Raw genomic sequence first — 12,320 nt, 5'->3', positions numbered from 1 at the left:
CCACTCACCTGCCTACCTGATTGCCCCTGACCGCTGGCCTGCCTACTTGCCTGATCGCCCCTTACTGCTTCTGCCTCGCCCACACCATGGCGACTTAGAAGGACTTCCTGAATGACATCTGAAAGACCTCCAGTCTAATTAATATATTACCCTTTTATTAGTATAGATATCCTAAAACTGATGCAGAGCTCAGTCTCCTCTTAGAAAGAAAGGAAAATCTGGCTTTTAGATTTAAAATCTATGTGCCTCTCTCTCTACCTGAATCATTAAGGAGCATAAGTAAAATGCAACTTCAATGCTATATTTAGAAGCATTAGCATAATAACTCATATGCAAATAAACAGAAAACACTTTTATGCTATTAAATGTGAAAATGTTGGTGAAAAAAGGCATGAGAAAACTCGAGCTGAAACTTACAGAATTTACTTTTTTATGAAAAAAAAAATTTCCCCATCAAGAAGCCACTTCCTTGTCATTTTTGAAATTTTATATTTTAAATGATTTAGTAAAGATGTTGGTTTCTTCTCTGTCTTCTCATAAAACATGTGAATACATCAGAGAGAAGACAAAGAAGAAATCCAAGTTCTACATTTAATTAAAATAGGAAATACTTGAAAATAAATAACTCTTTAAGAGAAGGTAGTGTCCATTGCAGAGAAGCTCATATGATAAAGCTAGTATGATTGTTTTCACAAGTGACATTTCAGGATAAATAATGATTTTTTTAAAAACATATAGGAGCTTTACAAAGATACTATAAGAAAAAAAAAAAGAGAAAAGTAGAAGAATAGAAAGAAATAAAAGAACATCCTAGGACAAATTTTATTACAGAGCAAATAAAGTTATAACTAAATAGATTGCCCTGACTTAATAAAACAAGACCTCACTGCAGTTTCAAAAACTCAAAGACCACAATGAAAAAGCAAAAGATGAGGGTGTTTCAGAGACTTGTAGACTTAGGGATAGATGGAAGACTGTGGCTAGTTACTAACCAGAAATATAATGTAACTTATAATTTAAAGACACCTTCATGGCTAAGTTGTGAACTGGCTGAAAAGAGAAGAAGAACAAACACACAAGGACGGCAATTAGAAACTGTTACAAAATATGATAGTGACATGGACAAAAGAGGCAGCAGGGGAAGTGGTAGTTGCTAAGAATCTAAAGGTAAAAAAAAAAAAAAATTAGAAGTACATCCAAAATTGATGCAAAGAATAGGCTATGTTCCATGGCAAAAATTACTATAGAGCTGAAGCCAGTTTGGCTCAGTGATAGAGTGTCGGCCTGCAGACTCAAGGGTCCCAGGTTCGATTCCGGTCAAGGGCATGTACATTGGTTGCGGGCACATCCCCAGTAGGGGGTGTGCAGGAGGCAGCTGGTCGATGTTTCTCTCTCATCGACATTTCTAACTCTCTATCCCTCTCAATTCCTCTCTGTGTAAGATCAGTAAAATATATTTTAAAAAATTACTATAGAGCAATGATTTCCGACTGGAGTGCTGCAAGACTGTTTAAGACATGCAATGCATTACTGTTTAGTCAAAGGCACTGGTCACTGTTCCATTAGATTTTCAAATATAAAAATGACAGCCATCCAGTGTGAATGGATCAACTTTGTACATACTGTTTTTAAGATTGTCAAAAAAATATTTTTGACATGCTGTAGGAGATGAAAAAAAAAGTTGAAAATTGCTACCATAGAGAAACATAACACAAACAGGGGAAACAGGGTTATAGTTTAGTCATTCGAGCAGACATATGAAAGAATTGTAACAGCATGCCATGAGGACATCTGTGGAAAGAGCACTCCAGGTGGCATAAGTAGCAAATGGAAGGTCCTGAGATGAGAGCATGCGTGGCATGTTGAAGGAACAATAAGGCTGGTGTGTCAATGTACAGAAAAGTCAAAGGAACTGAATTTGAGGACAGATGCATAGTCAAGAGCAAATATCTGTTTGTTGGTTTGGTTTGGTTTTGAGAAGGGATACATTTCTACATTGTTCATATGCTGATAGAAATTATTATGAAGAGGTAGAAAACTGATGATGCAGAGAGAAGAAAATTTCTAGAGTGAAAAAAAAAATGCTGGGTTGTCAGTCAGATGAATATTGGGGGTAGTTGGAAGAGATGGTTTAAGGAAAAACACCAGTGGTATCCTTAGAAAGAAAGACAAGGATAGATAAGGATTAATAAGTGGGTTCACATGGAGAGATGACTATGGAATTTCCCCAATGGTTGCTTCTAGATATGGAGAGGAAGGAAGAGCTGTTGAAAATTTAAAGAGAGTAGAGAAGATATGAAATATTAATCTAAGAGTGTACTTGGCCTAGATTAGTAGTTCTCAAACTTGGCTGCACAGTGAAACCATTGTGAAGCTTTAAAAAAGCAGAATTGTGCAACTATACAACTCTGAATTAATTGCTCTGGAATGTGTCTTTGCATCACAATTTAAAAAAAGTCCCAGGTGATTTTAATGGACATATAAGAATGATAATCACTATTCTGAGAAAGTCTGTCCGTGTTCTGTATAGTAATACATTATAGAGAAGGGGCCAGTTAGGGGTAAGTGGTCCATATTTTTAAAGTGAGACTGGTCAGCAAGTTTGTGGGGTGTGTTTTTCCATCCTATTGCTTTTATGTCATTGGTACCTAGTAGGTGAAGTGTGAATTTAGCAAACATTAAGCTTGGCTAGGCTTGTATGAGTAATGGAAAAAGAGTAAAGGAGAGTAGACAACGAATTATAATTAAAACTCACTAGAATCTAAAATAGGAAGGAAGGATGGGAGGTAATGAGGGTTTTAATGGCTAAATTGTGCACCCCACCTACCCAAATGCATATGTTGAAGTTTTATCCTTCAGAATCTCAGAGGGTGACCAGGTTTTTATGACTAGTATCCTAAGAAGAAGAGGCAATCTGGACATAGATACACAAACAGAAAAGATGATGTGAAGTCATAGGCAGGGCATGACCATCTGCAAACCAAGGAAGAAGCTTGGAACAGATCTTTTCCTTTCAGTTTCTTGAAGGAATCAACCCTACAAACCCCTTGATCTTAGATTTCTTACCTCCAGAACTGTGAGAAAATAAATTTCTGGGTTTTGTTTTTTTTAAACCATCAGTCTGTAGTATCTTTTTATGGCACCCCTAGCAAACTAGTATAAGGGGTATAAAATACATTGGACAAAAGTACAATTTAAGGTTTTAGTGAAGTCACAGGATATTAAATTATGTGTAGCACTGAAATAAATTGACACTAGTGAATCAATGCTTGAAATTATGATTATGGAGGAGTTGATTTTTCAGAAAATGACAAGAACTAGAAAGATGGCAATGGCCATGGAAAAATCAATGCTTTGATTAAATAGACAACAATATTCACAGAAAAGAGATTAATGGGTAGGATGCCATGATATTGCAAGAAAGAATTAAGTGATTATTAAATTCACCAATAATTATATTAGGACTAACTCTTGCAAATAACAATGGTGAGCCAAGAGCTAAATTCTTGAAGTAATTAGAGGGAGTATTTCCTAGTAAATTCTTAAGATACTCAGTGCTGTGTGTTTTTAGAGAAAAGGAGATTGAATGATTTAGATGTTGTAAGAAGAAATCCAGTTGCGATAAACCAGTTATCACATGAGATATCTGCCAGGGATGCAGCATATTAGGGGGAATCCTGGTTTCAGTTAGAGTGAAGAGGGAAGAAGCATTGGAAAGCATAAAAAGATATGTGTCAAATAGTGATCATTTCTAGAGGGTACATTGGGAAGATTTCAGGGGCTGGAGAGGGATAGAACGTGGGATTAGAAAAGTTGATATAGAATTACAAGGAGGAATGGAATATGGTGGAAGGAATGATTTAAGAAACCTGTGTTCCTTGTAATGACTCATGTAAATAGGCATTCAAATCATCAGTAGTTTAGTTGCACTTGTATAAGACAAAAAAGCATGTTAAATTATCATCTATAATAAAAGTGCAATTGCTCATTAGACTGGACAGCTGAACTACCTTCCAGACGTCCTTCTGGATGACTTCTAAGAAGCTGGGGTTGCAAAGGGCCAGCCCCTTCCATACATTTTGTGCATCAGGCCTCTAGTTAAATATATTTCTAAATATATGTGTTTACACATACACACATGTGAGAACACATGCATATTTCCTAATATATTTTACAGAATATCTTAGTTTCTGGTTAAATTGCTATCATGTTTTTCTATATCATTGTCTATATATTTAAATGTGTTTCAGTAGGTGTTCATCTCCAAAAATAACAGAATATACAATAATAGCCTGGTTATATATCCACAGATATGATGATGCATAAAAATTGAATTGTTCAAATGTACTTCCTTGCATTTTTTGAAAAACAGAAAATAATGTTTAAGAGGGAACTATTCTGAAAGATACCTTGCCTCCATATCAGCTATTAGAGATATGCATTTAGTTTTTAATGAAAGAGAGAGTGAAGTTATTTTTGAAAACATATCCAACAAAGGAAACGGTCTGTAATTGGGAGAAATGTAGGGTTGTCCTTTTGAAAATAAACTAAGCTCTGCCTTGCCTGTTTTTGTTAACAAGGATAAGAGCCCTCCATTCAGAACATGATTTATAGAGTTTCATGGTAAAACATATTATTCAAGGCCTTGCTTGAACTTAAAGTGATTTATTGGACTTGATATAAAACTGTGTTAATGAATCATGGCTAGGTAGAGTCCTAGGGTCTTCAAAATTAAGGGTAAATATGACAGAGCTCTAGAATGGAAAGATATATAAATCATCTAATCTTTAATGATAATTTATGTTTCTGCAAAACCTATATGCTCTGCATTAATTCCTGTTTTTATTCTGGGAGCAGTATTGTTGAAATTCTAAAAAGCAGTTGCTATCATAAGGGGAATAAATGATTGAGTACCTAAAGAAATGAATCAATGCAGTTACCTTCCAATCCATTATTGCATTTGTAATTATAATATGATATGCTGTGATTATACAAACATAGGAAAGATACAAGACATGGCTTTCATGGAAGCTTGTTTCCTGAAATTTATGACTGCTTGCTTTCCCCAGCTGTGTAACAAGCCTCTTAAATAATGGAAGGATGCTGTAATCTGACAAACTTCATAATATAAATTATGTGCTAATTGCACTCATATTCCTCTGTATATGGCCTTCATTCTCTTATTTAACAAAAATGTGTTTTAAAGAATTAGACAATAAGGTGGAAAAGTCTGTGAGTGGGAGCAGGGGTGGGCTAGAAGGGGTCAATGGGGGGTGGGGGGAATATTTGTAATGCATTCAACAATAAAGATTAAATTAATTAATTAATTAATAGATTTGGCCATGCACAAATGGAGTGGTGACTATTGTTGTTTCTTGACCAAAGAGTCAGCCCCTGGACTACAAATGGAGATTGTGAGCATGTTGGAATAAAACATAATGCTTTAATAAAAAAAAAAAAAGGGAGATGGAGAGAGAAATAGAAACATCAATGATGAGAGAGAATCATTGATTGGCTGCTTCCTGCATGCCTCCCCCCACTGGGGATTGAGTTCACAACTTGGCCATGTACCCTTGTCTGGAATAGAACCTGGGACCATTCAGTCTCCAGACCGATGCTCTATCCACTGAGCCAAATCAGCCAGGGCAAACACAATGCTTCTTAAACTTGACTACCACTTTACCCAGCGGAGGCCCTGGCTGTGTTGTCCAAAGCCATGATAAACAACAATGACCTTGTGAGGAAGAGGAGGCTTACAGAATTGACTGGGCCCCTCATTCCCAAGTGCCTGAGTGGTCTAGTGAGTGGTGGTGATAGGCCTTTGAACTGGACAAGTTTTGATAATCTATGCTCTGCAGTGGGGTCTGAAAGGCAGATGCTGGCACAAAACCCTTTTGTGGTTCAGTTCTTTATGCCCTAAGGTTTTAGGTTAATTAATGGCTATAATTGAAATTTTATAAACTATAGTTAGTGTGAAGTTTTTCTTTAGTAACAGAAGCTCAGTCTGTTTATTATTTAAAAACCAGCAAGCCCCTAAACTTGAGATCTTCCTGAGGATGACGTTACAGCAGTAGTGACTTCACCTCAAGAGCCGAGTTTTGGTGGCCTTGCTCTTTGATGCTTCAGGTGTATTTATAATGTATAATATATAAACAGCACACTTCCCCACAGTGTAGGAGCATTATAATCTACTTTATTACAAAATTGACCTTAGCTGTTTAGCAAGTGGAACAGATTCTTTATTAACCCTCCTTTAAATTTTAAGAGCCTCAAGATTAAAGTTGCCAAATTGAATACTGGGTCAAGAACACAATTTTCCCTTTGAAGAAAAACTGAAGCCACTGTGCTCTGCCAGGAATCAAAGAGCACAAGATTCCATTTGCTGGATATGAGGAAATGCCAGAAAAGCCAATGGGGAAATTCCAAATTTCAAAACCATCGTTTCTCTACAAATCCCAGGCAGCAAACAGCTTCTCAATTGTTCTTTATGACATCAGGATTTATTTATAATTTGATACCAGAGTCAGAAAGAATATTTTCTTTATCGATTATGATGGATGTGAAAACGTATGGTTAAATACTTGAAAATGCCTTTCTATTTTGCACACTGGGCTAATGGCTAATGTGAGACCAAACATTAGAGGGGTACGTGTCTGATCTATATTGACATACTTCAACTACCTGTGGCAGCACTTATTAGACAAGTCACTGTGAAAAGTAAGCCTCTAAAGGCCAATGGTGAAGATCCAGATAGTGAAGAATTAAGAAATCCCAGCCTAACCATCCCAAGACGATAATTCTGAAAAAGTAATTTTGATATCTGTGCTGCATCACTTTAACATCATGTGCACCTCATGGGATTCAGGAAAAGAAAAAAAATGAAGCCACAATGTCCTTGTGCCTTTTAACATACCACAGCACCAGGTCAGTAGAGTGAATATTTCTGTTGCTTGGGGAGTTACTTTCATGAGTGAATGGACAAATCCCATGATAAAGGACAGGCCAAAGAGCACAGACCATGCTGCAGAGCGTTGAGCAGAGAGGCGTTTGAGGAGAAAGGAAGTCTTGCACACTGAAGTGTAATGAAGTGGACAATACAGAGTAATTAGACGTGGAGCCAGGACCTCCCCACAATGGAAGAATGTCTACTGAGGCTGCGATGGGCCCAGGGCAGGGCAGTGCTGCAGTGATTGCCCTCGTCACAGTCACAGGCTTCTCCTTGAAACACAATTGCAGCTGTATTTCGCATCATTGGAAACTGCAATATAACATTAAACCTGTTGGTCTATGAGTGTCTGGGTATGTGTTTCTTGAGACATGTGTGAAAGAGAGGGACACGCACCTGACAAGGCCTGGAAACCACAGCAGTGAGGAATAACCTCACACAGAATGTGTCTGGTGTCCTGAGGAACTCGTGTGAAAACTGCCCAAATGTCAGTGTCATCGAGCTAATCTGAATCGCTCAAAGAAAACGCTTGAAAGCTAAGTGTGGTGGTTCTGGGGGAAAGCAGAGATTATTAGGTGGAAATCTCTGTTAGAAACCAACCAGTGAAAAATCAAGGGGGGAACACATCTTTAAAAAAAAATTCTGTTTAATAATATTTATATATAAAAAGCCAGAGACTGTAATGCCATCATGACCATAACAACCTAATAACCAGTTGTTATGACACCCTCTGCAGATAGCAAACTGGCCTGATCTGGGCTGCATTGCCTCCAACACCCCGATCAGGGTAGCCAGGCTCTGATCAATTGATTGCAGCAGCAGCTGGCGAGTGGATGGAAGGCAGACCTCTTGGTACCTCCCCTGGCCCTCAGTTTCCAATTGATCAGGGGATGGATGGCTAACAGGGGATGAGTGATGCAGCAGGCACTAATGAACAGGTGGAAAGCAAACCTCTTGGTCCCTCCTTCAGCCCTCAGGCTCCAATCAATTGGTGGCAGTGGTGGGGCAGAACTGGGAACTGGCAAATGGGTAGAACGTGGCCCTGATAGCAGGCTAGGCCTAGGGACCCTAACAGCACACGATTTCATATGCCGGGCCTCTAGAAGAAATATAAAACCATTTTAAAAGGATTTAACTGTAGTTATTCAACATAATCTATTGCTAGAATGATTAGTCATCGATTATTACAAATCATATTTGACCTTGATAAAAGTAGACAATGAATCAAAAGTAGTCACATGAATACAATTTTCTAATAAAAAAATAGATTTTTTTAATTTAAAAATTTTGTTTAAAAAATATATTAATTCATTTTTTTTTGTTTCCTTAAAATTCTTTAGAGAAATACATGTATAACAAGTGTAATGAATTAATATCCAGTAGAATAGTGGAGCATATCAGTATTTCCATTGTTTCAGAATGTAAATAATTGGAGTTAGTGTAGAGAATATTAAAGATTCCTGTTAAGTGAAGGAATTTAAAGTGCAGCAAGCAACCCAGGCCAAATGGATAAATGCCTGCTGGCATTTTCAATCCTGAGCCAGAATCCAAGGAGAACATTAGTACCAAATCATCTAATTCACACTTGTAAATATGAAGCCAGATATTCAATTTTCTTAGCCTTTTTGATAATTATTTGTTCCTGTGTTTTTGTATGAGGACTAATTAATGTTAAATTTGTCAGTTACTGATTAAGATAATGACCAAATAATAATAAAAACTATGTGAAACTAAGTTAAAGTACTTAAATTCTGTTCTACATATTTTCTAAATAACTTATATAATTATCTTATTTGTAATTCTTCTTGGCCACTTGATTATCCCAGATATTGTATAAAAATATCATTTAAATAAATTTTTTTCCTGCTTACCTTAATCCTTCACTCTTAGTAGGCTTATGTTGTAAAACATATTTTAAATTGATACACAATGAGCAGCACAATACAATCTATATATGTAAAAGGATAATATGCTAAGTGTCCTTCCCACCTTCCAACTGTCACTATGATGCACACTGAACACCAGGGGGAAGATACTCAATTCAGGAGCTGCCATGACACACACAGACAAATGTCACTGTGGACCTGGTGCCCACAAAGCACCATTTGGCTTCCCCCAAGGGGGACACAAGCCCTGCCACCACCCCAGAGTGACAGCCCACCAAATCGCAGCTAATGCTGCCAAGATCCCATGGCACAGAATGGAGCCCACAGCCCAGCCCAGCCTGGAAACAGTGGCTGTGGATGCAGGGAAATAATGTCACATAGCAATACCCGGTTTCTTCTCCCTAGCACTAGTCTCCTTAGAGTTTCTTCAGCCCAGGAACTCAACTAACTTTATAGCCAGAAACATTTGACACTTGAACCAAATGTCTGTAAAGCATTTTCCCATGCCTCATCTCATTTGATCCTCACAGAAGTCCTGGAGTAGGTAGATGAGAGACTCGGTGGAATCCTATTTTCTTTTCATTAGCCAGAAAAAGGGGAGATAGAAAGCTTAGAAACTACACCTGACTGAAAAGAATAAATGGTGGACCTTGAAAATGACTTCAGGTTTTCTCACTGTGCAGAATATAGTCAAACACTGCTGCAGTTAAATATTTTACCCTTTGTTCTGCCTCTGTGATTTGCAATAATAATCTGCTTTGTGTTGATATTTACTGCTGTGTTGCTCACAATTACTTGAAAGAGAAGTTGGGGTGCTTCACTGGGCTGGGAAAAGTTTAGCTAAATCAGAAAGCATGTCTAATTAAGCAATTTTATTCTATATATACAAAAGGCTAAGTTGACTCACACGTGTACAATACATATAAAGCTCTTGCTAGTGCCAAACACACGCATGTGTTTTGATCATGAATTTGGTTGACACTTCCATTATAGAGAATAGGCGAATAGTAAAATTAAAATATTTCTTCTAATTAATTTTCTTTCAATGTTCACAAATTTGTGCACCACGCCACTAGTCAAATATAAAGATTTTATATTTCTCTCTTCCTGTCATACCTACATTTCAAATGAAAGCTGGAAACTTATCAATACAATTCCTAAAATATGTAAATTACAATAAAAATGGTTTCTAGATGAGAGTTCTAAAATTTTCCCTCAAATCACATTTTTTCTTAGTTGTTAATTTGATGATCATAATAATTTGATTAATAAAGATTTTTAATCCCTAAACATCTAATTTCTTCCAATTTAATTAATGGCATAAATAACCAAACTAAAATATATAAAGGATGAGGCAAAAATATGTTTACAGTTGTCTATGGAAAATAATACAGTGATTAATAAATAATAATACAAGAATAAGCTCTGTTTTGCATACTCACAAATGTAAGCCTACTTTTGCCTGCCTTGTGTGTATATATAATCAATTACCAACAAAAATTATAAAGCAGTAGATAACTAATGAAAAGCAAACTATGACTTTTACTTCACTGTTTATCTGTAATATGTTTGGTATATGTCAACTTAGAAAATTTTGAATTGCAAATGAATATACTTCATTAAACCATCCCTTACAATGGTTGAATGCATCTAGAGAAACTACTACTCTGTGTGAAATTTTAAATCCCCATATTAGTAAAGTATAGTAAATGGACCAAAAAAAATTTGCTTTATTTTAAAGTGCACCTAAGAAACAGAACAGTAATATAATCATGTATTTTCAGTAATTGCAATAAACTCAATTAAATGGATTAACATTATTAACCACTAAAAATCCTCAGGGCAATAGATTATCTAAATGCTTTTATTGTTCATTGAAGAGTAATTTTAAATATAGATATTCTTTTAATTTTCTTCTCTAAGAATTTTTTAAAATATATTTTATTGATTTTTTACAGAGAGGAAAGGAGAGAGATAGAGAGCTAGAAACATCGATGAGAAAGAGACATCAACCAGGTTAAATATAGACATTCTTTTAGTTTGTTTTCTAAGAATTTTTAAAAACTATATTTTATTGATTTTTTACAGAGAGGAAGGGAGAGAGATAGAGAGCTAGAAACATCAATGAGAGTGAGACATCCACCAGCTGCCTCCTGAACACCCGCCACTGGGGATGTGCCCGCAACCAAGGCACATGCCCTCAACCGAAATCGAACCCAAGACCTTTCAGTCCACAGGCCGACACTCTATCCACTGAGCCAAATTGGTTTCGGTTAATTTTTTTCCCCCACTTCATTTCTCCCTTGCCTTAGCTTTCTCACTCATTCTTTAGATAGTTGTGCAATGAAACTTAATGTGGGAGACAAAAATAAATAATAACAAAAAAAGTCTTCAAATTTATCAAATTAACTTTTATAACATGTACTGTAAGCTCCTGCCCAGCCAACATTTCAGTCACACCAGAGTACAATTTTAGGGATTAATGTTCTGCTTTCCTGAACTGCCCTCTATCTCTGTGTGATGTACAGATCCCACAAACAACTGAAAAACTGCTGTGTGGTATTCCAGAGTGTGAAAGCAGAAGCCCTCAGCAAAGGTAACATAAGGGAACCAGTTTTAGGAGCACGATAGCCCAAACTTAAGAGCAATTAAACTGGTTTTGATCAACCAGGAAGCATTACTGCCCTCTGACCAAGCTTAGTGAAACTAATCATAGTTCACCCCCACCATTAACTTCATGAGCACCTGGTCTGGTCAACACCAGAAAAGCAGAAGATTCAGATAAACCATTCAGAACCACATGGCACCATGTAGATCCAAAGGTATCTTCCCTAAACCATGAAGCAATATAAATTCTAATTATATCATCGAGAGACTGTAAAGCTCCATGGACAGTGGTGGTCTGAGATTGTGAGAAACTGAGGGCTTTTGTTCTTTGAAGGGTTTCACATATAACTGTGTTAATGGACTACACTGAATTAAATTGCTTTCCTGTTGTTGATAATTTTTGAAGGATAAATCCTATCTAATAAAAGAGTAATATGCAAATTGACTATTACTCCAATACACAAGATTGCTGCCCTATGTGGAAACAAGATGGCCAACACAAGATGGCCAGCATGGGAGGACAGTTGGGAGGGACCAGGCCTTCAAGGAAGGGCAATTGGGGGAGACCATGCCTGCAGGGTAGGACAATTGTGGGGGACCCAGGCCTGCAGGGGAGGACAGTTAGAGGTGACCAGGCTGGCAAGGGAGGGCAGTTAGGAGTGATTGGGCCAGCAGGGAAGGGCAGTTGGGGGCAACCAGACCTGCAAGGAAGGATAGTTAGGGGTGAGCAGGCCAGCAGGAGAGGACAGTTGGGGGTGGCCAGGTTGGCAGGGGAGCAGTTAGGTATCAATCAGGCTGGCAGTGGAGTGATTAGGGGTTAGAGGAAATCAGGCAGGCATGCAGGCAAGAAGTTGGGAGCCAACAGTACTGGATTGTGAGAG

At 37.3% G+C, this 12,320-nt stretch overlaps 1 pseudogene across 1 annotated transcript in view; it reads right to left on the bottom strand.

The window, feature by feature from the left end:
- LOC311619634 (jun dimerization protein 2-like) overlaps positions 1-7,444 on the bottom strand; it is an 8,169-nt pseudogene extending 725 nt beyond the window's left edge. Inside the window, exon 1 of the transcript in view lies at positions 7,343-7,444. The product of the transcript in view is annotated as a jun dimerization protein 2-like (transcript). The remainder of the gene's footprint in view (positions 1-7,342) is intronic.
- Positions 7,445-12,320: the final 4,876 nt, after the last annotated feature.

The sequence above is a fragment of the Pipistrellus hanaki genome (assembly GCF_964339955.1).
Source record: "Pipistrellus hanaki genome assembly, chromosome: 3".
NCBI lineage: Eukaryota > Metazoa > Chordata > Mammalia > Chiroptera > Vespertilionidae > Pipistrellus > Pipistrellus hanaki.
Note: the sequence above shows the minus strand (reverse complement) of the source record. Positions and strands in the feature narration are given on the sequence as shown.